The sequence below is a fragment of the Mesoplodon bidens genome, assembly GCF_964165515.1.
Source record: "Mesoplodon bidens genome assembly, chromosome: 19".
NCBI lineage: Eukaryota > Metazoa > Chordata > Mammalia > Artiodactyla > Ziphiidae > Mesoplodon > Mesoplodon bidens.
In genome coordinates, this window is record NC_138179.1 from 16,559,006 (window position 1) to 16,583,793 (window position 24,788).

The 24,788-nt window shown below is 46.0% G+C and overlaps 1 protein-coding gene across 2 annotated transcripts in view; it reads left to right on the forward strand.

Moving 5' to 3' along the window:
• The window catches only part of NXN (nucleoredoxin), a 144,279-nt gene that overhangs the window by 67,050 nt on the left and 52,441 nt on the right, over positions 1-24,788 (forward strand). The gene's annotated exons all lie outside the window — the stretch shown is intronic.

Consider the following 24,788-nt stretch of genomic DNA (forward strand, 5'->3'; position numbering starts at 1 on the left):
GGAACCATGTGTAAACAGCAAGTCGAGGGAAACTTGCATGGTGAGCATTTATAGGACAAAATCCAGTTGATGTCAGATTTAGCTAACATTTATTGGGTGCCTACAGTTTGCCAGGCATTGTTCTGGTTTTAACTGATGAAGTGTCATTTGATCCTGTGACCATGATCTGAAGTAGGGACCAGAAAGGAAACTGAGGTCAGGGCATTTGAAGTATTTGAGTCACACTGAGTCAGGGCAGAGCTGCGAGGTGAAACCAGGTCTCTTGTTTCCCAGGCCAAGGTTCTTACCTGGTGTAAACTGCAGGAGAGGTCAGTGTCCACTTCTGTGCCAGGTACTGTTATCCCCCTTAACTTAGATATCATACCCCCTCCCTCCAAACCCCTGAATTTGGAGAGGCTAAAGTGATGCAGATTAGAATACAGACCTGTCTTCCTAAAGTCCATGCTCGTCCGTCCCTCAGAGCCATCCTGCCTCTCAGAAGATGCTTCCAACCCAACAGATTGGGTCATTTTTAACATCTGTGCAGAACGATCCCGGCTTTTATATATTACAAACCTTTCTTTCCTTGAAAAGAAAAAAGGCAAACATTTTTGGCCCTCTTCTTTGTAGGCGTCAGTTTTGGAGTGATTTTTGGCCCTGCTAGTAAAGTGCTGAAGTAGAGGCTCAGTCCCAGTGGTAAGAATCTGAAAAATTAACGTCATTCATTTTTCTTCTCCTTGAACTGGCAGCTCCCTTTTGCCTGTAAATAAACTCACCACCTCCCCGTTCCCACCCAGGGAGGATCCCCGATGCTAGCCACGGTTTGCCAACAGCCTTCTGTCAGGAAAGAGATTTTCTCCTGACATTTTTACCTAATCTGTGCCTGTCTGTTTCTACAAGATGCAGTGATAGGTGGTGGGGAAGAAAGCTTGGTTTTTGAGGCAGATGCCTCATCCAGTTTACTGGCTGTGTGACCTTGGGCAAGTTGCTGCTTCTGTTTCCCCATCTATTAAATGCGTGTCTCTCCTCTTAAGCTTTTTAGCTACATCTTTAGTAAAATTTGAACTATAGCTTGAGGAAAATCATTTAATTGAACAAAAACCCTGTGATTTTCTCTCTGTAAAATTTATAGATTGGGCAGTTCCTCCCTTCAAGAAGTTTACTGTCCCCCAGGAGAGAACCCCTCCCAGATCCCTATAACAGAGAGCAGAAAATGACATATGCCTGAGAGAAAGGAGGAAAAGGCTAGGTTTTTTGTTGCTGTTGTTGTTGTTGTTTTTTAAGGCTCACTGCTAATTCCTGTAGATAAAATAATGAATAACACGGTTTTTGCTCTTAAGGAGCTAAGCCTCCCTTGGGGGGAGACACCCGCTATATTTTTTTTGTAGCTCCTATTAATATCTGCCATTTTCTTGTTCTTGTTTATTACCTGTCTTCCATCACTAGAATATAAGCCCATGAGAGCAGGAACCCAGTGTCTTATTTGTGGTCCTGTTTCCTATACCCAGCACTTCAGTATTGGTTGAATTAATGAATGGATGGATGAATTATTAAATGAAGCAAGGAGACAATTATCCTGTAACATAGGTGCTATCAGAAAAACATGTACAGGGCGGGGAGGGCACACAGGGGAGGAGTCCCAGCCCTGCTCCTTTTTTAGGGGAGGGGCGTTAGAGTAGTTTTCCAGAGGAGGTGATGTCCAAACTGGTTCTTGACAGCAAAACGGAACCAAAAGTATTCCAGGCAGTGGTAAGTTTTACCCCCAAAGAGTGCAAAGTAAGCGATTAGGACAATGGTTCTCAACGGGGCAGGGGCGGCCGGGGTTGGGGGGCGGAGATTATTGCCCTCAGGGAAATTTGACATGACTGGGAGAGCGTCCTGCAGTGCACTGGACGGCCCCCACCACAGAGAAACTATCTGGCCCCCTAGAGCCCAGGTTGAGAAACACTGAGTTAGAGGAGGAACGGCCCAGCGAGGAGGGGCAGGTGCTGAGGTGGGAACAAAGATGAACAGCAGGAGGAAAGAAAGGGGCAGCCACGGGCGGGTAGTTATTTGAGAATTGAATTTTGTGTGGCGGCTCAGTACGTGGAGAACTTCTAGATGCACAATGTCCAGTCATCCTTAAACAATCCTGAAGCAAGGATTCGTTTACCACCGAGTTGCAGAGTACCCTGTATTGAAGAAGTCTTTGCTAATTACCCTGGGACAGGGCATTATGAAGCTAATAGCTTATGCAGCCTGTAATTTCTTTATTTCCTTTCAATAATAGCGGAACATGCAGGATGTCAATAAGGCAGCTCAGCATTTTCCTTCTCTTATTAAATTGAAGTGATTGCCTTTCTGCATCTGACTGATGGGAGAAAAAGGCATCCGACCCTGGAAGGTGCTTTCAAACAGGAATGGAGTTTCTTTCTTCTCTCTGGACCACATGACCCATCTTGCTAATTGATTGTCCCCTAAGCAGTGTTGAGCAGCCCATGGTGGCTTTGTTTCCACTTTCCTAGGAAAAGCCAGGCGTCGTTGCTGCAGCCTTGATGCTCACCCAACTGCTGCCTTTTCGACCACGGCAAGTGAGGGTGGGAATGGCCCTTACCTCCAGCCTCCCTTCCCAAAGACAGAGCATTCAAGTTCTCCAGTGAGCCTGGCTTGGGCTTGCCCGGGACCTGCCAGGAGCTGAAGGTTGTTTTCTTTCTCCCACAGGAAATAATTTTCCTGGGCACGGCAGCCCTGGGTTGCCAATACCTTGGTTTCACGAAAGCTCACGTGTGTGTGACAGTGGCACTATTGTTGGGCATGCTGGAGTTTCCGTTCCAGGTCCTGTGTTTATCTGCTGCAGGGATTTTTCTCTGAGAGGCATAATTTAAACAGTAAGGCATAAGAAGGGACCGATTTGAAAAAAGAGAGAATAGTCTCTGATATCTGGCAACTGAGAAGTGGGTGAGTTGTTATCGAGTGGCCACATGCAAGTGGTTGAGCCTGGGTCAGTTTCAGTGGCTGAGGCAGCTTGATCCTTTAGGAGTTTTGACCTAGATGAGAAAGTCCTATTGCCAGGAACAGCTCTTCCTATAAAAACAAATGTCAGTTCCAGAGAAACTCCCCTGGGCTACGGTGGATGAGATGAGATGTGGGGGGACTGGGTTTAATAAATGTTTATTTTTTGTTTTTTTAAATTTATTTTTATTTTATTTATTTATTTATTTTTGGCTGCATTGGGTCATCGTTGCTGCGCAGGGCTTTCTCTAGTTGTGGTGAGCAAGGGCTACTTTTCATTGTGGTGTGCAGGCTTCTCATTGCAATGGCTTCTCTTGTTGCGGAGCACGGGCTCTAGGCACACGGGCTTCAGTAGTTGTGGCACGTGGGCTCAGTAGTTGTGGCTCGCAGGCTCTAGAGCGCAGGCTCAGTACTTGTGGTGCATGGGCTTAGTTGCTCCGTGGCATGTGGGATCCTCCCGGACCAGGGCTCGAACCCGTGTCCCCTGCATTGGCAGGCAGATTCTTAACCACTGGACCACCAGGGAAGTCTCATTAATAAATGTTTAGATTCAGTTAAAAATGAAGTTGGGGCTTCCCTGGTGGCGCAGTGGTTGAGAGTCTGCCTGCCGATGCAGGGGACACGGGTTCGTGCCCCAGTCCGGGGAAGATCCCACATGCTGCGGAGCGGCTGGGCCCGTGAGTCATGGCTGCTGAGCCTGCGCGTCCGGAGCCTGTGCTCCGCAACGGGAGAGGCCACAGCAGTGAGAGGCCCACGTACCGCAAAAAACACACACACAAAAAAAAAAACCAAAAAAAAAAAATGAAGTTGAAGTAAAAATAAAGAGAATAGGTGAAACCATCTAGTGAGCATGGCCACCGTACCAGGCACTGTGTTCAGTAGTAGAGACACACTTAATCCTTCCCCACCAACCCTGGAAGGTGTAGGAACAATTCATGAGGCCCATTTTACCAAAAGATTTAACCTTGGAAGATATCAACCATGTAGAGAAAAATGAATGATGTTGGGAAAGATGAGGTCTCGTTGAGCTGGGAAGTATTATTATATCAGCTTTCGAGTGGTATTTAATTCCATTTTGTCCCCACACCGAGCTTTGTCACGGCAGTGCACCCCAGACCCCTTCTCCTGGTTTGTGTGTTATCTTCTTTCACTCTTGCACTTCTTTGGGGAGCCTCTTTTCTTCCTTTTTCTTTCTTTTTTAAAAAATATTTATTTTATTTATTTGGTTGTGCTGGGTCTTAGTTGTGGCATGCGGGCTCCTTAGTTGCAGCTTGTGGGCTCCTTAGTTGTGGCATGTGGACTTTTAGTTGTGGCACACATGTGGGGTTTAGTTCCCTGCCCAGGGATCGAACCCAGGCCCCCGGAATTGGGAGCGCAGAGTCCTAACCACTGCACCACCAAGGAAGTCCCTTTTTCCTTTTTCTTTTAAAGAAGATGAACTATAAAGGGAAGGAGTGAAAGGAAAGTAGGAGAGAAAAGGGAAATCAGGACAGAGGTGAAAAGGGAGAGCTGGTCCTCATTAATTATCTGTTTTTATTTAGTAGTGTATAGTCAATCCCAGTTTCCCAGGTCATAAAATAGACAACTAATAAGGACCTACTGCATATCACAGGGAACTCTACTCAATACTCTGTAATGACCTATACGGGAAAAGAATCTAAAAAAGAGTGTATATATGTATATGTATAACTGATTCACTTTGCTGTACACCTAAAACTAACACAACATTGTAAATGAACTATACCCCAATAAAAATTTAAAAAAAAAGAAAAGAAGAAGAGCTGGGACTCCTGGGAAAGCTCTGGAGTGACTGGCGGAATGGGTTGCAGGAGGACCTGTGTTTGCCCACATTTCAGGTGTGGTGTCGCTCTCTGCCAGGTGGATTTAACCTTCACATTTGTCAATCCCAGTTACGCACCCTGCCAGGAGGGAGCATGTTAGCACAGGTCATACAAAGCAGGGGAGAGTGGACATGTTCCCCTCTCTCCATCATCTCTGCCAGAGCCAAGAAAGCCACCACCAGGAGGACCCTGGGTCAGGGAGGGGCAGATATTTCGTTTGGCCTCCTGGAAGCCTAATGCTTTCATTCCTTGTCTCAGGCTACTGGGCTGTAGGGAGAATTCTTGACAAAGTGAACACCAAGGAGGGCGTTCTTACCACAGACTGAATACAGTGGTCGAGGTACTGTCTCTGAGGCCAGGATGGAGGATTGAGGCCCTCCGTCCAGCCTCTGCCTGGATTTTCCTAAGAGATTTCCTCACTTTCTCCCCTAATAAGATTATCCTCTAGAGGAGTCTCCACAATCCAGGTACACTCAGAAAACTCACCTTTTCCACCCTCCCTCTGGAAGTGTGACCTGATACAACTGGGCTGATGCACTCAGTAAAGCAGTGAGAAGGGCTCGGCCTGCCCTCTGCAGCAGGGTTCTCAACCAGACATTTTTGCCCTGTAGGGACATACGGCAATGTCTGGAGACTTTTTAAAACAGTAAACTTTATTTATTTAGAGCAGTTTTAGGTTTATAGAAAAATTGAGCAGAAGTACAGAGAGTTCCCATATACACCTTCTTTTACCCCAGTGTCTCCTATTACTAACATCTTGCATTTATGTGGTATATTTGTTACAACTGATGAGCCGATACTGATACCTTATTAACTAAAGTCCATGGCTTACTAAAGTTCACTCTTTGTGTTGTACATTGTGTGGGTTGTTGTTTTTTTTTTTTTTTTTTGGCGGTAAGCGGGCCTCTAACTGTTGTGGCCTCTCCCGCTGCAGAGCACAGGCTCCGGACACGCAGGCCCAGCGGCCATGGCTCACGGGCCCAGCCACTCCGCGGCATGTGGGATCTTCCCGGACCGGGGCACGAACCCGTGTCCCCTGCATCGGCAGGCGGACTCTCAACCACTGCACCACCAGGGAAGCCCCATTCTGTGGGTTTTGACCGATGCGTGATGACATGTATCCACCATCACAGTGTCACACAGAATAGTTTCACTGTTCTCAAGTCTCCTGTGTCTTCTGGAGACATTTTTGATTGTCGCAACTGGGCAGGTGTTGCTGGCATCCAGTGGGTAGAGGCCAGGGATGCTGCCAGATATTCTGCAGTGCGGAAGTCAATGCCCTAATGAAAAGTCAGTAGTGCCAAGATTGTGAAACCCTGCTGTACACTCTCACGCAGCTGTGGTTGTGTGCATGGGGGGGATGGGGGGTGGTCGTGAGGCTCCAGGGCTGCAGAGGAACCTGGCATTTGGATGGTGGGAGGCCTGGCTGTGCATGGGCAGCAAAGAGGCACCCGGGAAGATTTGTAAAGGCCTGAGGAGTAAATGAGCTGTAAGTTGCAGGCAGCATTTCAGCCGTAATTCCTACACATATTGCTTTAACTCTCACCCTCTTAAATTCAAACCCTGAGGTCTGAGTCCGATTAAAATGCCCCAAATTATAATTACTGGATTGTGCATGGTGGGGTTAGCTTAGGTTACTCTCAAATTAAATGCAGTCGGAGCCATCCAGAACTAAAATGCTAAGTCTCGGGTTCAGATTCCCTGTATTTAAGCAACGTCAGTGTTTTCTCGCTGCCTCGGTTTCCTTTTCTAAGGAAAACAGTTGTCTTCCTTGTCTCGACTTCATGAGTTACTCTCTGCCATGCACTACCGTTAGCTTTTGTGATGCCTGCGTTGTGTTATGGGCAGCAGGGAATAATACTGTTGAAGACCTAATTAATTAGAAACTGCCCACGAAGTAGCATTTTTAGACTGGAAAGGGCTTACGTGGATGCTGAGGTTTGCGGGCAAGGGTGGTAAGCTGTAAGATGACTGCTTTTCAAGACGAGATTTATAAGGGAAAAATGCAAGCTTTGTAAAAGTCAGCAATTCTTGCAAATGGAGGGAGGGCTTGTGCTCAAGAATTGGGTGGTGTGGCTTGCATTGGTCCCGCAGACCTCTCATGGCCCCTTAAGTCTTGTCAAGTGGGAGCAAGGACTTTATTCCCCTGATAGGGCTGGGAGGAGAATCCAAAAACCAAACTCACTCCCTTAGAGAATGTAAATATGGATAAAGAGAAATAGTCCTTTTCATACATTACCTCCTCCACCCTCATCTTCCTGAAGTCATAAAACCCCAAATGTAACCAGAAAAATGATCTTTTGAAAAAAAAAATCCTCCTTTGTGGGTGTGTCTTTGGGCTGGAGAGGGAAAAACTTTGCAGAACAAAAAGGTTCAACTGAGGCATGTAAAACGAGTCTTATTAAAATGTTAATTATCTCCCACCTGCTGGTACCTTGTGAAGTTCAGAGGAAAAGGGCTAACTGAGAACAGCATTTGATGTGCATGAGAGTTGCTGGGCTCTTTCCTCTTCTTAAAAGGGATTTGCTCTTAATCAAGTTTATTTCATAATAAGTAGGTCCAGACACTGAGTTCGTGTTTGTAATTTTGATATGGTTTAATTAAGATCCTTCGCACATGAGGTTTCGACTTCGGTTGTTTCAAATGTAATGTCTTGGCAAGTTTGGACCTTGGGTTTGGGGCATTTTTCTTTAGACTAATGATAAGGGCTCATGAACTGGCCATGCTTGTGCACCCTCTTTGTGGGGAGGGGGTGAGGGTACATTTTGTGTGGCAAGTCCGGGGGAGCAAGGACAAAACATTCCGGTGCTTTGTCCCTCACTCTGAAGTACAAGAAGTATCCCTGGCCCTAAACTTGAAACCCTGAGCTCCACCCTTATTTTGCATCCTGCAGCCCCGAAGGATTAACCTGTCTGCATTTCTCATTTATCCCTACCTTCCCACAGTCTGCTCTTCGACTTGAATTGCAGAACCACTCCAGGTATCAGGGCTCAGAGCTTTTCAGTGTGTTGCAAGAACAGTATCTTCACCACCTCTTAAGCATTTAACATATGCAGGGACTGGGCTTAATGCTCTGCCTTATTACTGGATTCTCCAAGAAGCCAAGGGTCATACAGCTGATGGGTGGAGGAGCTGAGATTTGAACCTGTTTCCTGACCAGAATCAAGCCTTTAGCCAGAAGGCTGTCATGCTTTCTCTCTGTGCTCTATGACAGGGGTCCCCAGCCCTCGGGCCGTGGACCGGTGACGGTCCAAGGCCTGTTAGGAACCGGGCTGCAGAGCAGGAGCGCAGCTTCATCTGCCGCTCCTGGTCGCTCGCGTTACTGCCTGAACCACTTCTCTCCCCACCCCACCCCCACCCTGTCCATGGAAAAATTGCCTTCCACAAAACCTGTCCCCGGTGCCAAAAAAGGTTGAGGACCACTGCTCTAAGACTTAGAAAAACTCCCCACTTCTGGTTCTTGTTTTTTTTTTTTTAATTGATCATTTTAAAAAAATTTTTGGCTGCATTGGGTGTTCGTTGCTGCACGTGAGCTTTCTCTAGTTGCGGCGAGCAGGGGCTACTGTTCATTGCAGTGTGCAGGCTCCTCATTGCAGTGTCTTCTCATTGCAGAGCACGGGCTCTAGGCGCGTGGGCTTCAGTAGTTGTGGCTTGTGGGCTCTAGAGCGCAGGCTCAGTAGTTGTGGCGCATGGGCTTAGTTGCTCCGTGGCATGTGGGATCTTCCTGGACCAGGGCTCGAACCCGTGTCCCCTGCACTGGCAGGCGGATTCTTAACCACTGCGCCACCAGGGGAGCCCCCTCTTGTTTTCTTGAGTCTGGAATTTTGAGTGGATCAGTCAAAGTTTGGGTATGTTCCAATGTATCAGAAAGTCCTCTGATATCCCATCTGTATTTTTTCATTTTGATTGATAATAGCAATTGTCTGAAGACCTTGGAGCACTCTATTTTTTTTTCTCTCTGCTGAACTTTCTCCAGCCTTGTTCTAAGATGTGCATTCTCTCTCCCACGCTCTCTTTCTTTTGCCTTAGAAGCTCCTTAAGCCTAGTCTTCTGCCCTTTTCTACACCTACGATGATATCTGCACCACATCCCTTAGGTGTGGTATAAACCCAAGCTGAAGGGAAAGGAACACTTACCGAGCACATGCTATGTCCTGGGTGCTTTCTGAATGTGGATTATCTGCCCTAGTTGTCTCAGCAACCTGTGTGATAGCTGTAGACATCTCTGTCTTAGGAACAAGGGAACTGAAGCTTGGAGGGGTTCAGTATACTAGCTCTGGACCTCATGGCCAGTGGGGTATAACAGAACAAGGGTTCAGACCCAGGCCTCTATGACAGCAGCCTAAGTTCTTTCTACTTGACTGTACTTCTTCCCGCTGAATGTGAATTGGGTTTAATGGCATTTTGCTTTTCCTTAGGAAAAAGGAGGTAGAGAAGGCTCATAGAAACACATGGAAAACCTTCTTCTTTTCACCCTCGCCAGAAGCCAGAAGGCATCTCAGTAATGGAGGTTCACCTACATCAAGTGGATGGAAACACTGGGTCACGTAGCTGCCACGAGCCTGCATTTCTGTTTATATAATTGGCTAGCACACACTTTCTTTGTATTGGTTTACCTATGTCTGGTTCTGACAAAGTAGATTCTTCTCTTGGCCTCGTCACTCAGAAGTAAGCTGTGGGATGTTAGTGGAAGGAGTAAAGGACTGAAAATGCCTGGGAGTTGGAAAATCTCCAAATACGTGGTGCAGGAGGAGAAGGTATCCTTGTTGACTTGGTGACAAGAGCTTCCTGCATCACACCCACGAATCACACACTGCCCTGTTGCTGCAGAACTTGCACACATCCTCTCTTTCTCCTGTTGATCCTTTACTGCTGTGGTCTCTTCCCTGTGAGGGTCCTGGCCAGTCCACTAACCAGTATTTATTGAGCTCCTACTAGATAAAAGTTTGTTTGTTGTACCCAGACTGTCAAGCAAAAATGTTAGAATAAATACTAGAATGAGATCAAGGCATTCTTCCTTTTGATTTAGGTCAGGATTCAAAGCATCCAGAGGAGTAAGAGCTGTTATTTGTACACTTTCTTTATGTCGTATCTTTCAAGATCACTGGAAAGGATTTTGATCCACTTTCTAGAACTGAAACTTTCAGGGTCCAGCAATTTCCCTTCAGAGCCTTAAAAGTCATTGTGTCATTGGGACTTTATTTCCTGTCCTCGCATCCCTTTCTCCTGCCGATCCCCCCACCCCCTGGCCCTGGAATCCTTGGCTGTTCCCTTACCACAGTGATTTCTGGTAGCCTAGCAACACTGATCTCATGTAGCAAAGTCACCTGGGTACTGCTGGCCCTCCCAAGGAAAAATCATGTGAAGGTATCAGGTATCCAGCAGACTATATCTCCTTGGACTAGATACTCCTTTGGCTTGGAAAGGAGTATCTTTGGTCCAGCGTGGTTGTGAGGGGACCTTCTGCTTGCTTTATTTATTGATTTTTTAAAGCCAAAGCAATGTTAGCAGAGCCAAGAATAATGCTGGAAAGATTCTGTACAAGAACATAGCCTTGCATAGTTTCCTGGCAGCAGTCCAGTCTGCCTTACGCTTGGGACCCGAAAGCTTTGGTTGAGAAATCCTGCACTGCAATCAGAATGTGAAGGATCTGAATGCAGAGCCTTTAACTTCTGATGGACCCCACCTCGTGTCAGCCTCTTTCCGTCTTTTGTGTGGTTCCCAGCCAGGGTTTTGAGCTGTGTTTTAGCTTTTGTTTAGGATTTCCTAAGGGGCATGAAAAGCATGCATCGTAGTCCCCAGGTGGGCATAGAGCCTGTCTTCAGAATGGAGCAGCTGCAAAAAGAAAAGGAAAAAGTCATTTAATTCCAGAGACTATTCATGGCCGAGAAATGGAAGACTGGAATCCTTAACCCTTCTTAGTGTCTGCCTCCTGCTCAGACCTGCACATACAGTCACCATCCAAGCCTCACCTGATCTGTATGGGACCCGTCATTGTGACAAGACCCTTTCCTTGGGATTCTCCCTTATACCAGCTCATCTCACGCAGACTGCTTCATCTTAGCTGTCTCTCTCACCCCTAACTGAGATGGCACTTGCCAGACTCCTCTTTCATACATACCTCAGTCTTTCTTCCTTGTCCTCAGCTATACATCTGAGGGGAAAACCCCACAAGTTAATAATAATAATAAATAACAGGTTTTAATACTTCATTTTCATTGTGTACAGGACAGTGGGCAGCCCGGGCAAGCAGTGTATGGCTGTTAGCAAGCTGAGGTCAGCCAGCTCTCTACTGGGATCATTAATTCACTGGGTGACTTGGGGTAGATTAATCAGATATGAGACTATGGAAACCATGTTTTTGATCTCTGGTTCCCTAGGTTCTAGATTGGTGTTTGGGATACAGCTGCTTGAGAACTATTTGTTCACATTCTAGAAACATGTTTTAGCAGGACCTCCAGAGGTGATGAGAAACAGAGGTGATGAGACATCAGCTCAGGCTAGTTTATTGATTCACGAGGGGCCATCCATCCCTTTTCTGGTATCTGAACATCTATATCCCCACCCAGGACCATGCATTTCCCCGTTATCTAGGGGACTAGAAACCAAATTAGGAACCAGGGGGATTTTTAGGCAGGTGGATGGAGAGGTGGAGGGACATTTCCCCCGACCTGTCCCCAGCTCCTGTGACCACTGAATTTCTGTCCCCCAGGCAGTGCCAGGCATACTTCCAGAACTTGCTTTTGTGAACCCTGATTTTCTCCGCTCTTTGCTGACCACACCCCTACACCACCACCCACGGTGCCCCGAGTCTTTCTTTAGATGTACTCATCCCACTCACCAGGCCGAGGTCCTGTGGCCTTGCTGACCCCATTTTTGTACCCTAACCTCTGGGGTTCAGTCACCCCCGAACTCTTTACTAAGTGAACTTTCTTCCATGCTTGTCTGTACGGGAATTTCTGGTTCTCCCAGGGTGGTGCCTACTTTTGGGAGAGGATTCCGGAGGGTCTCCTCATAGGTGATCTCTCTGGAGAGGAGGTTTTAGTGTCTTAGCCCAGGTTGTTTTTGGCCGGCTTTTTTCTTTCTTTAGCCTGAGGTCGGGAAGGTGCTGTAGGAGGAGTTTGGAGCTGTGGATGTAATGGAAATTCAAGGCCCATGCTGGTTGAACTCCAAAAACAAAGACTACTTTTACAACAGCCAGGGAGCAACTTCTGCCCAGGGAGCTCAGGGAAAAAAGTGGAGAAAAAGGGAGAGAAGGAGAGGCCTCAGCTGTGAACGGGGTGTTTCTACATCTGAGAAACTAAGATTCAGTAACAGAGGGTCAGGCTCCTTTATCCAGATCAGCTCTCTTCTCACTCCCAGGCTTTACCTTCCTGTCCTCATTGGCCCAGTTCCTGCACACGTTGGTATGAAGGACGAAGGAATGGGAAGGAAAGGTTAGCAAATAGTCCTTTTTTTTTTTTTTCATTTAAAAACGGGAATTTTGGGGCTTCCCTGGTGGCACAGTGGTTGAGAGTCCACCTGCCAATGCAGGGGACGTGGGTTCGTGCCCCGGTCCAAGAGGATCCCATGTGCCGCAGAGCGGCTGGGCCCGTGAGCCATGGCCGCTGAGCCTGCGCGTCCGGAGCCTGTGCTCCGCAACGGGAGAGGCCACAACAGTGAGAGGCCCGCGTACCGCAAAAAAACAAACAAAAAAAAAAAAAAGGGAATTTCGTATTCTATGAATTGATGTCCAAGACACAATGGAGGAGGAAGAGGCTGGATCGATTTCTTAGAGATCTTTCTCTCACCCACCCGCCCTTCCTCGGGAGAGAGGGGGACCACCTACCCGCCAGCTTCCTCCTGGTGCTCCAGGGCCTGGCTCTGGGGGCCTGCGCTGGCTTGCATCTCATGGTTACTCATGGCGAAGCAGAGTCCAGCTCACTTTCCCCACATGCTCTGGGTTCTGCAGGCTCCATGCTGCATGGGATCACAGTTCCAACAGCCCAGCTCTCCGCTTCCTATCACCTCTTGGGAGGGTGCGAACTGATGGCCTCCTCACATCCTCCGTGGCCAATAGAGTCAGCCTTGCCTTAAACAGACAGCTTCCCACAGGTGTCTTCTGGATCCTCAAAGCCTTGAAGCTTCTCCTCCCAGAATGACCTCCAGCACATCCCCTGTCCCTTAAGGCAATACTCATGCAAAACATTCTCTGCTTAGTTCTGCGGTCTTTACCTACTAGGCTTTTGGCTTTAAAGATTTTTGCTATTTTAATCCAGAGCCACTGGAGACTATAAACATATTGTGATCATATCCCTAGTTCTCTAGAAATTCTATACCTTAAGCCCAAGCCCAGTTGGTCACTGTAACTCGCAGCTATAGGGTGGGTTTGAGCAGGTAAGAAATGGCAGCTGCCTGGCGGTGCAGAACAGACCCCACTCCTGCCTCGCTCCTGTCGTTGCTCTTTGAGTGGCCTCAGCAAGGTCACAGAGTCACAGTGAGTTTTGGTTTCCCATTCTACAAAAAGTGGATATACATCCATATAACAGTGACTCAAAAAAACATTGTCTCAAGGCAGCCATTGAGAAACCATTTCTCAAGGTTTCCCATATTTGTCTTCCTGGGAAGCAGAGTGGTGAGTGGGAGCAAGGTAGGTTTTTGGCCTTAGAACTGCTTTTTGTTCTAGGCTTTACCATTCTGTGGCTCTGATCCCTTAAACGAAGTTACTTAACCTCTCTGAACCTCAGTTTTCTTGTACATAAACATGGGGATGATGGTGATGCCCACCTTTCCAGCTGTGGCAGGGGTTAAATTACGTGAGAGACCAGGACAGTGCAAGGTATACAGTAGGTACTTTGTACAAGGTGGTTGTAGGAGCTTGGTTGGTAGAGCCCTAGAGACACCAGACGGTTAGGTGTGGCGAGTGACTTATGCCTAAAAAATCGTTCGGGTACACTTGGGTTTTGCCCCAGCAAGCCAGGTAGCAGCCTTGGCGTCTTGCCTAGATGTCCTCTGTGTTCACTTTGCTTGTCGAAGTAAAATGACACGCAAACTGTTTCAGGCCTTCACTGTGTCACCTTCATTTATTCAGCAAAGAGTTAAGGTAGTACCTATATTTTCTTAGTGCTTGAAAAGGTCCTAGTTGAACAGGATAACCCCTATTTACAGTTGAGTCCGTTTAGACAAAAGAAAACCAATCATCACTGTGCAGAGTGATAATTGCTATTAAATGAGCTAACATATGTAATGTGCTCACACCCGGTGCCTGGCCCCGTCATGCAAGCCGTTTTGTAAGCATATAAGCCACGCGCCAGTGTAAGAGGATGTCTGAGGCAGAGGGCCGAGGAGGGGTGCTTAGGAGAGGGGCTTGTGGGAATAGGTGTTGCTTGATCTAAGTCTTAAGGAAGAACAGGGACTCACCAGGTGGACAGGTGTGAAGATAGGGGAGGGAGGGGAGCATTAAGGGGCAGGACGGTGCTCCAGGCAGCTGTAACATCTGAAGCAAAGAGTTGTTTGATGCACGAAGGGTACTGACTGCCTTTGCTTATCTTGCTGAGGAGTTTGGTCCTTATCCTCAGGGTGACCAGGAGCAACAAAAGGATGTTAGGTAGAGGATTTTGTTTGGGGATGAGGACAGATTGGAAAGCCAGCCTGGAAATTGTCAGGAGGCAGCTGGGATGGAGGGCAGGCAGTAGTTAGGGGCGGTTGGATTCAGGCGCGGATGTGACTGAGTAGAAGTGAAGAAGAGGGATGAGTATGGCTGGACTCCCAGTCTTCTGGCTTGCGAAACTGGGTGGAGGGTAGTTGGTGCCATTCACCGAGACAGGGAATAATCACAGAGAAAGATAGGGAGGGGAGGTGTTCGCACATGGGAAAGCGAACACGCCCAGCTGGCAGGCCCTACGTGTTTACTCTGGAGTTCTCAATTACTTACCCTTCGATGGAGGGGCAAATGTTTGGTTTTTCTTTTTCTTTTTGGCATGTGTCTTTTTGCTTTGTTTTGTTTTGGTGTAATTTAATACAATAAAATGCACAGATCTTAAGTATTTAGTTCAATGTGTTTGGATAACTGTTATGTAAATATCATTCAAAACAAGACATAGAACATTTCTGTCTCTCTAGAAAGTTCTCTTATGCTCCTTTCCAGTCAACTGGTCCTCCCCACCCCCCATCACTTTTGGTCTTTTGTCACTATAATTTAGTTTTTCCTGTTCTAGACTGTCATAAATGGAATCATACATATGCATTTAATGTTCATAAGGATAGTCCATGTTGTTGCGTGTATCAATAGTGTGCTCTTTGTTATTGCTGAGAAGTATCCCATTGAATGAACACTCATGTCACAATTGCTCCATTCTTCTGTGGATGGAGGTGTGAATGGTTTCCAGTTTGGGGTGGGGGAGGGCTGCTATAAACATTCTTGTATAATTCTCTTTATGGATATATGTTTCATTTTCTCTGGGTGAATACCTGTGAGTAGTATTGTAGGGTTATAGAGTAAATGTATATTTACTCTATATTTATATATAGTATATTTACGTTTATGACAATTCTCCGAAGTGGTTGTACCATCTTTACTCCCACCAGCAGTGTGTGAGAGTTCCCTTTGTTCCCACTCCTCACCAGTCTTTGGTGTTGCCGGTCTTTACTTATGCTATTCTTGTGTGTGTGAAGTGGGTTTAATTTTCATTTCCCTGATGGCTAAAGATGTGGAACACCTTTCCATATGCTTATTTTGGCCATCCACCTATTTCTTTTTTGAAGTGTCTGTTCAAATCTGTTGCCCGTTTTTTATTGGGCTGTTCATCTTTTTATTGTTGACTTGTAAGAGTTCTTTATGTAGTCCGGGTAGGAATCCTTTGTCAAATACACATTTGCATAAGTTTTTGGTTTTAATAGCACTTGGTTCTACCCATCTGGAGGCACTAAGCGTTAGAGGCATTTTCAGATTCTTGTCAGGAAGTTATAAGATGTAACAGGCTTTAGTTATTATAATCACTTATTTCTGCTGTCGAAATAACAACAGAATGGAGGTTTTGCTTTCTGTTCTAGCTTTATCAGTGGCTCTGGCTCCATAAAAAATGTCACTTAGCCTCTCTTAACCTCAGTTTTCTTATATATAAACATGGGGATGATGATGATGCCCACCTTTCCAGGCTATTTTGAGGATTAAATACGACTATGTGTGTGAGAGGCACTGTTGCTGACTCTTGTTCTAGGCAGGGATTGGAGCTGAGTGGTGCCCACGTAGGCACATGACCCCCTCTGTATGTTAAGAAATATGTTTATTTGTGGTACCAGGGAGAGTTCTTCCCAGTTATTGAACAACCAGTATTAGAATCTTTCCAAGATAGTATTCCCTTGCCTTCTTTTTTAAAAAACGATGTTAAGTTCCAAACTTCACGTTTTCACAGTGGAGAGGATATTATAAGGAACCCTCATCACCCAGCCTCAGCTGTTCACAGCCAGTACTGTTTGTTCCATATTCACCTGCACTAACACCTCCTCCCCAGCTTATTTTAAAGCAAATCCCAGACGTCCTATCATTTCCATCATGAACGTTTTGCTATTTCTAAAAGATAAGGACTTCTTCAAAACACACACACACACAACCAAAATATCATTATCACACCTTAAAAATTAATAATTCCATAGTAATACTTTTCTTATGGTTTGTTTGAATGACCTTTGTCTGAATTTTGATCATCACTGACAGAAGACAAGCTAGCTCCCTTTTATCCTTACTGGCTCTTTTTCTTTTCTTTTTTTTTTCAAAAAAAATTTTTTTAATTGAAGTATTGTTGATTTACAGTGTTGTGCTAATTTCTGCTATACAGCAAAGTGACTCAGTTATACATATATATACATTGTTTTTTGGTATTCTTTTCCATTATGGTTTATCCCAGGAGACTGGATATAGTTCCCTGTGCTATACAGTAGGACCTTGTTGTTTATCCATCCTATATGTAATAGTTTGCACCTACTAACCCCAAACTCCCACTCCATCCCTCCCCCTCTCCCCTCCCCCTTGGCAACCGCAAGTCTGTTCTCTATGTCTGTGAGTCTGTTTCTGTTTTGTAGATAGGTTCATTTGTGCTTACTGGCTGTACTTGAACTTGTGTAGAGGCTCTTTGGGGTCATATGTTCTGTAGTTCAGCTGTCTGATTCCCCTTCACTTTTTTTTTTTTTTCTTAAAACCTTTATGTCCAGTATAACACGCATACAGAAAAGTGCAAAAGACATAAATGAGTGAGTTAATGCGTTACTATGAAGTGAACTCCCATATGACTGCATCTAAATCAAGAAATAGACCTTTGTCAGACCCTCAAAGCCTCCCATGTGCCCCTCTCCTGGCACAAGGCCTTCCTCGCTTTCAAAGGGAGCCATCCCCCTGAATGGCAGTCATTTCCTTGCCTCTGTCCAGAATTCTCAACCTAAGTGTGCTTTCCTAAACACTGTGGTTTAGTTTTGGCTGTTTGGGAGCTTTATATAAATAGAATTAGGTATTAATCTTAAAATGAAGTCGTATTTGTCAGACTTCTCATTAAGGATGGGTGCTTTTGTGTCATAAGAAATCTTTCAGCACCCTGAGGCTTTCATCCTAAGTGTTTTCTTTCACCTCCTGTTATTTTGGACAAGCTTCATTGTTCTGCCTTTCACGTTTAGGACTCTTTTTCACTTTCAGACCTATTTTCAATCTCACTTTTCCCAGGAAGACATTCCACAACCATTCAGACTCCAGCTGATGTTCTGTCCTTTGTTCTGTCCCTCACTCCAATACCTAACACTTTCTGATTGTTTTGAGTGTGAGCAGAGGTGGGGCTCATGCCACCTGGCATAGAGGGAGCAGAAAGGGAGGGAGAAATTTCCACGTGTTTGAGCCAGTGGACCCGGGTCTGATCAGCCTCATTGGAGAAGGGCCACATTTCAGATAGCCTTATCCTAGTTTCAGACCAAATGCCCTAGTTAGTTTCCAGTTGGAAGTATCTGTCTTTCACAGTCAACTTACTCTTTTGGCCAAAAGGATGCTCTGCTTCTTAGTATGTGTAAAGGAATTTGACCAACAGACCCCAGCTCTGCCCCCTTGGGGGAGCAGGGGAAGCACCTTTCCCTCTTTTCCCTGCTTCTTCTTGCCATTAGTAGAGGTCTTTGTGTGTGCAGCTCACAGCCGCTTGGAAGATTCTGTGGCTTTTCTATGGGCTCCCTATTTTGAGTCTGATTGTTTGGTTTTAATCAGAAAAATAAACACTTATTTTGAATTTTCTCCCTGACCTATCTGAGCTAAGTTCAAATGATCCTTTTTAACTCTACCACATGTGAATTACAGGAAATGATCTCCTATTGGGGAAATGGGTCATTTCCAAGATTTTTCTCTCCAGGAAAAGTGCAATTTATTAGTTTACTGAGAAAGGCTCCAACAGGCAATAAAGAAGCAGATATTAAGAAATTTTTCTCCTTTTATGTGCCCCTAATCACAATCTTATCATAAACCTCAGCCCTGGTAGTTAATCCAAAGTTATTTAATTAAATTCTTTAATTTTACGTATGAGGAAATAAACACCTCCCTGCCCCCCCCCCACAAAAAAAAGAGAGAATGATTCGCTCAAGGCTGTGTGTTGTCTTCAGAGACCAGGATTAGGAATTATGCCCTGAATGATAAGACCATCCCCCCCAATAATGATTTTTTAAAAATCACTGTGATCTCATTGTTTAAAAAATTTCTTAGTGCTTCCCTGGTGGCGCAATGGTTAAGAATCCGCCTGCCAATGTAGGGGACACGGGTTCAAGTCCTGGTTGGGAAGATCCCACATGCTGTGGAGCAGCTAAGCCTGTGTGCCACAACTACTGAGCCTACACTCTAGAGCCCACGAGCCACAACTACTGAAGCCCGTGCACCTAGAACCCGTGCTCCGCAACAAGAGAAGCCACCGCAGTGAGAAGCCCGTGCGCCACAACGAAGAGTAGCCCCCACTCGCCACAACTAGAGAAAGCCCACGCGCAGCAACAAAGACCCAATGCAGCCAAAAATAAATAAATAAAATAAATTAAAAAAAATTTTTTTTCTTGAATGAAACCTCATCCTTGAGTTTGGTGCGTCAGAAGATTTGCTTGGAATAAAAGTGGAATTTCCATTCTTAACCAAACAAAATACAGCTCAGAGATTCTATTTGAAAGATGGATTGATTGGTCTTAATGTCATTTTGTTCGTCCTTGTCTTCTTGGACCAAAACAGTGCTTCCCACAGTGGGCACTGTGGTTGAATTCCATACCTGTGAGAGAAGCTTCTAGAGCCCTTTGGCTTGAAAGGCACATACCTAGCCAAGTTCTTTCTTCTGAATCATCCTTTTTGCTGACCCCCCTCACTGGAGGCCCAAAAGAGGCAGTTGCGAGAGGCCCTTCCCCTCTAGCTCCTCTGCATGTAAGACGTAGCCTCCCAGGATGGGGAAGGGCGACATCTCCCACTCATCACTCAGCCACTGGTGTCCTTACCTGGTTGCTGGACAGGCCTCCGGTTCCCTGGTCCAAAACCAAGCTCATTCCCCAGCCTCCACCAGTTTTTCCTCCACTTTGTTCTCTCCTTCTCTCTCTACCCACCCATTCTTTCACTCATTCATTCAACAAATAGTTGAGCTTTAACTTGGCTCTACCTGCTGTTTTTTTTGTTTTGGTTTTTTTTGCGGTACGCGGGCCTCTCACTGCTGTGGCCTCTCCCGTTGCGGGGCACAGGCTCCGGATGCGCAGGCTCAGCGGCCATGGCTCACGGGCCCAGCTGCTCCGCGGCATGTGGGATCTTCCCTGACCGGGGTGGGGGCGGGCACGAACCCGCGTCCCCTGCATCGGCAGGCAGACTCTCAACCACTCCGCCACCAGGGAAGCCCTCTACCTGCTTTTTAAGGCTCTAGTTAACTCTGATAACAAGGTTATATTGACCATTTACCCAAGCTACAAACCTTGGCATTTCTCAACTCCCCCCATTCTCTGAATCTAATTAGATCCCAGTGCCATTGTTTCAGTAATCCCTTAACTAGTCCACTGACCTCCAGTCTCACCCCCTCTACACAACTCCCAGGATGACCTTTCTACAACATCAGTTGTTCATGTCACTGCCCTACATACAAACCTTCATTGTTGATGGACTAAGTCCAGAACTTGGCATGGACTCCAATGCCTCCTACCACCAAGCCCCACCTTGCTTCCTTGCCCTCTCACCTTGCCACTCCCCTCTACCACACTGATCTGCACCCAAGATCCTCAAACCACCACCTACTGTTACACCTTTGCACCTTTGTGCATGCTGATTCCTCCACCAGGGATGCCTTTCCCTTGTTCTCTGTCTGGTGAAGTTGTGCTCAAAGTAAGCTGTATCCATTGTCCCTTCAGCTGTCACTGACTCTTAAGAAACCTTCCCTCCACTGTGTTTATCACTTGGCTCTACAGATCTCTGTTATGGCATCCGTCATCCATGTTCTAGTTAGTTCTTCTCTATCTCCCCCTTCAGACTATGTCCCCAGAGTGCAGCCCAGGTTTTCTAGGTCTGGCCTCATTTCCAGTAGTTTGTTTCAGTGATGACGTCAATTAGAGTCACACTCGTCAGCCCATATGACTCAGTCTCCCACTGCTCTCCACCCTCCTTACTAGCCTCCAAAAGTTTGTATTCCACAGTCCTAAAAACTTGCAGTTCCCCCAGAACGTGCTAAGATTTACCCTGCCTCTCCTCTGTCTTGGATGCTTTACCCCATCCTTCTCACAACCTGCCTAATAAAATCCAGTTCATTCTTCAAAAAGCAGCTCAAATGTCTCTTCTTTCCCGTTCACTTGCTCTAACTTGTAACAAGATTAAATAATAAAAATAGCTAATACTTACATGGCACTAACTCTGAGCCCCAGACACTGTTCTAAATAAGCACATGGTTCTTGACACAAAGTGCTCAACCAATGATAACTAATGTTATTTAGCTTTTTAACAATACATTGCATTATGTTAATTGCATTGTTAATGTGTTTCTTCAGAATTATGCTTTCCTCTTGTCATCTTTGTCGTTTGTCCCAGCTAATTTATTTATTTATTCATCTAGAGCAGATTCTGGTTCTCATGCAGGACTGTCTCTGCAGTGATGACAGGTTGCCTTTGTCTGTGAAAAAGGGCTTGTGCTTGAGAGGAGAGAACTTATGCAGAAGAATATGATTCTGTGTTAGGAGTGAGTGTTGGAGAATTAAAAGAAACTGAGAAGTGTTCATTCTCATGAGACCCCCATTGTCTCCCCCCACCCCTGCCCTTTCATTGTCTTATGTAATAAATGACCGCCTCCTGTTTTTCCCCAGGGAAATGGTTTAAGTGCAGGTTTAAACATTTTTCCTTAATCAACTGTGGGAGGATTTGCTTTTTCTTTGATGGAGGGAGGCAATTTCACAAACTCATTTGGATATTATCATTGTCATTATTAACGTGAGCAAAGCTTGTATAACTTCACTTCCCCCAGACTGTCGAGCACAAGGGCTCAGGAGGTCTCAGATAAGCAGAAGCTGGAAGAAGTTTCCAATAAGAGTATGATGTTGTCTGGTGTATAATTTTGAAGGTGACAGACTCTCTCTGTGGTCTGCAAACGTCATTGATTTGGGCTTTCTGTTACTCTGGGTTCTCCAGAGAAACAGAACCAATAGGATCTATCTCTATATATTTAATATATTTAAAATATTTAGGATATATAAAAATATGCATATATGTTTCTAAATGAAGAGATTTATTATGAGGAATTGGCTCATGGAGTTCTGGAGGCTGAGAGGTCTCAAGATCTGCACCTGGCAAGCTGGAGACCGAGGAGAGCCAGTGATGTAAAGTTCTAGTCTGAGTCCAAGTGCAAAAGCAGGACAAGACCTATATCCCAGCTGGAAGGCAGACAGAGAGTGAACTCTCCCTTACGCAGCCTTTTGTTCAATTCAGGCCTTCAGTGGGTTGGATGAGGCCCACCCACATTGGGGAGGGCAATCTGCTTACTCAGTCTGCTGATTCAAATGTTAATCTCATCCAGAAACACAGACACACCCAGAATAATGTTTCACCAAGTATCTGGGTACCCTGTAGCCTGGTCCAGTTGATACAGAAAATGTACCATCATAGGTGCAGTGCTCACACATGCTGGCTGGCTTGCCTCTCTGTCTGTCTTTCTGTCTTTTAATGATGTGGTTCTGTGTCCTGGCCTTGAGTGTTTGGCAGCTTAGCTGAGAGATCAGGACTTGATACTGGAACTCTCCGTGCCGTCCCAGGCTCTTCCATTTACAGCTGGTATTATTTCAGGCCTCCTTTGTTCTGTATTAGAACCACAGCCCCTCAACTTTTTTCTTTACTGTTTGGCTGCAGCACACATGGTGTATGAAATTCCATGCATAACATACTTCCATGGGCATGTCCGAATTTTGACAATTCCTCCCCCATACTCCCACCCTCAGGTTTCCCAAGAAATAAAGCAAATAGCACCACAGATGCCTTGTGACATGTTGTTCACAAAAGCATTTTACAAGCTTGGGAGTAACTCTTAAGAATTCATCAGTAATGTAGCATGGCTAGATTGGGCATGGCTAAAACATGTAATTCCCAGTTAGCTAGGGTACTTGAAGTTTTTCTGCTCGAGGAAGCTTATCAAAAACATGCATGGGACTTCCCTGGTGGTCCAGTGGTTAAGGCTTCACGCTTCCAGTGCAGGGGACGCAGGTTCGATCCCTGGTCTGGCAACTAAGATCCCACATGCCACACTGTGTGGCCAAAACAAAACAAAACAAAACTTAAAAAAAAAAAATGCATGTGCTATGATTTACATTTGAAAAAGATATGATTTAGAACCTTGCCTTGGGCTGGCAGCAGTAATAGATTTTGTTGTTTATCTCATCACTGAGGCGATGATACCAGACTAGTCTTCAGCACTGTTGCTGAGGGAAGTGGCCTGAGAGGTGTATATTCTTTTGATTAATGCTGGTTGCAAACCTGGCTCCAGAATTAGAGCCGTGAAGATCACTGTGCTTAAAATCAAAGCCTATATCAAAGCTCCGGAAGTGTGGGTGATTCCAAGCTCTTTGCTCAGAAGGAAGGACTATGGGGCTAGGATTCCCCATTCAACCTGGCCCTTCCTATTCCATGATGTTCCTTTAGGCCACCTATCTCTTACCAGATTATAAAAATGAGACTGTTAAGGCTTGCCTGTGAGTCTCCCAAATTACACAATAAATTCAAGGTGCTTTCCATATTGCTAACACATGGCAGAGCCAGACACTTGCTGAGTTAACTTTCCCTTTCTTTCTCTAATCTGTTACCTGTATACCCGTGTTGGAGAATTGGAGTTAGGAAGTGATTCAGGAGCAGATGGAAGCCAGAGGAATTCCAGCAGAGGCTTAGAGCAGGGCTTCTCAACCCTGGCACTACTGACGTTTTGAGCCAGATAATTTTGTGTGTGTGTGTCCTGTGCATTGTAGAATATATAACAGTATCCCTGCCTTCTGCCCACTACATGCTAGTAGCAACCTTTCTCCCCAGCTGTGACAACCAAAATGAAATCACCCTTGGTTGAGAACGACTGGCTTAAAGCAAGCACTCTGCCTGGTACCATCCCCCTCTTCCTGGACAGCTGGCCTTCCCAGAGGCATCCGACACGCCACCTTTGACACTGGGGCAATGCTTCACCGAGGTCACTAGTTCCCAGAGACACTTGGTGGGAGAATCGGCAGAACTTAGCACTTAATTTTGTCCACAGAATACAAAAGAGTAGAGGAAATAAAAACCATCAAGATTTTACCTATTTCACACTTTCTCTTTCCTTTTCACTTATTTCTCCAGGTAATTTACAGACCCAGGTATTTGAAATGAGAAGTCTTTTCCTAGTGGGTAGAGCTTGAGAGCTGTGTTTCAATTGAAACTTACGTACAACAATTATTCTTACAGGCTCTTTCTAACGTATTAAGTTTAAATGCTGCAGAAATATTACTCAGAGTATAAAATATGCGTAAGTGAACAGGGATAGGAACTTTTGCCAAAATGCTTTGAGAAGATGATCCCGTTTACAGCTCAGGGCCATTTCTGGTGCTTTAGAAACCTTCCTCCACTTTGTAACCTGTGTAGATCTGAAACCCTTGTTGGATCATAATAGAGACGTGACAGGCTGCCCCCTGGAACCTAAAGTCGCCTGCCCAGAGCCTCCTGATCAGAGAGGCTGAGCAGGTGCCTGGTGAGTCAGAAGCTGGGACGCTCCTGAGTCAGTGTCAGGAGCTGCAGGACCCCTGTCTCTTCTGGATGCCTCCTCAAGGCACTCTGGCCTTTGATGTAGCCCCGTGTGTGTTATGACTGCTTTTGCACTTCAAAGAGGAACAGATTGGAGATGGGAAATTAACCAATAATGAAACGGAAAAAGAGATGTGAGAAACGGGACTGCTTGGTGGACAGGGTTCATCCAAGTCTTGAGGTTCATCTGTGAGAAGGGCCAGACCTGATAAGGGCCCCCGCGTGCGGGTGGCGTGCCATCTGGCTGCCTGCTCACTTCTGGAAGGATTGGACAGCCTTGCAAAGACCGACCAACCCCACGAAGAGCCGAACGGCCTGGCTTCTGCGTACTCTGCACCTTTCACTCGTGCAGTGATTTCTGAGATGAAAGGGAAGTATCTGTCCTCTCCGTCCTTCCTGGATCTTCCTCTCTGCTCACTTACTCCTTCCACAAACACGTGCTGGATGGTGAACCCGGCACAGGGCCTGTGTGGCACTGGGGCTACCACGGTGTCTGCTCCTGGGGGAGTCTCGGTGTCAGTGGGGACAGGAGAGAATTGTACGTGTGATGCGGTGGCACGGAGTACAAGGGTGAGAGCGAGGGTGCGCTCAGTCCTCCTCCCTCTGCTGGCTGGACGTGAGTGTGAGAGAGATGAGGTCAGGGCGATTTCAGAGATTTTTATCAAGTCTGATGAACGAATAGCAGTCAGATAAACGGGACAGGGAAGGGCAATTCAGATAGAGGGAACGGCA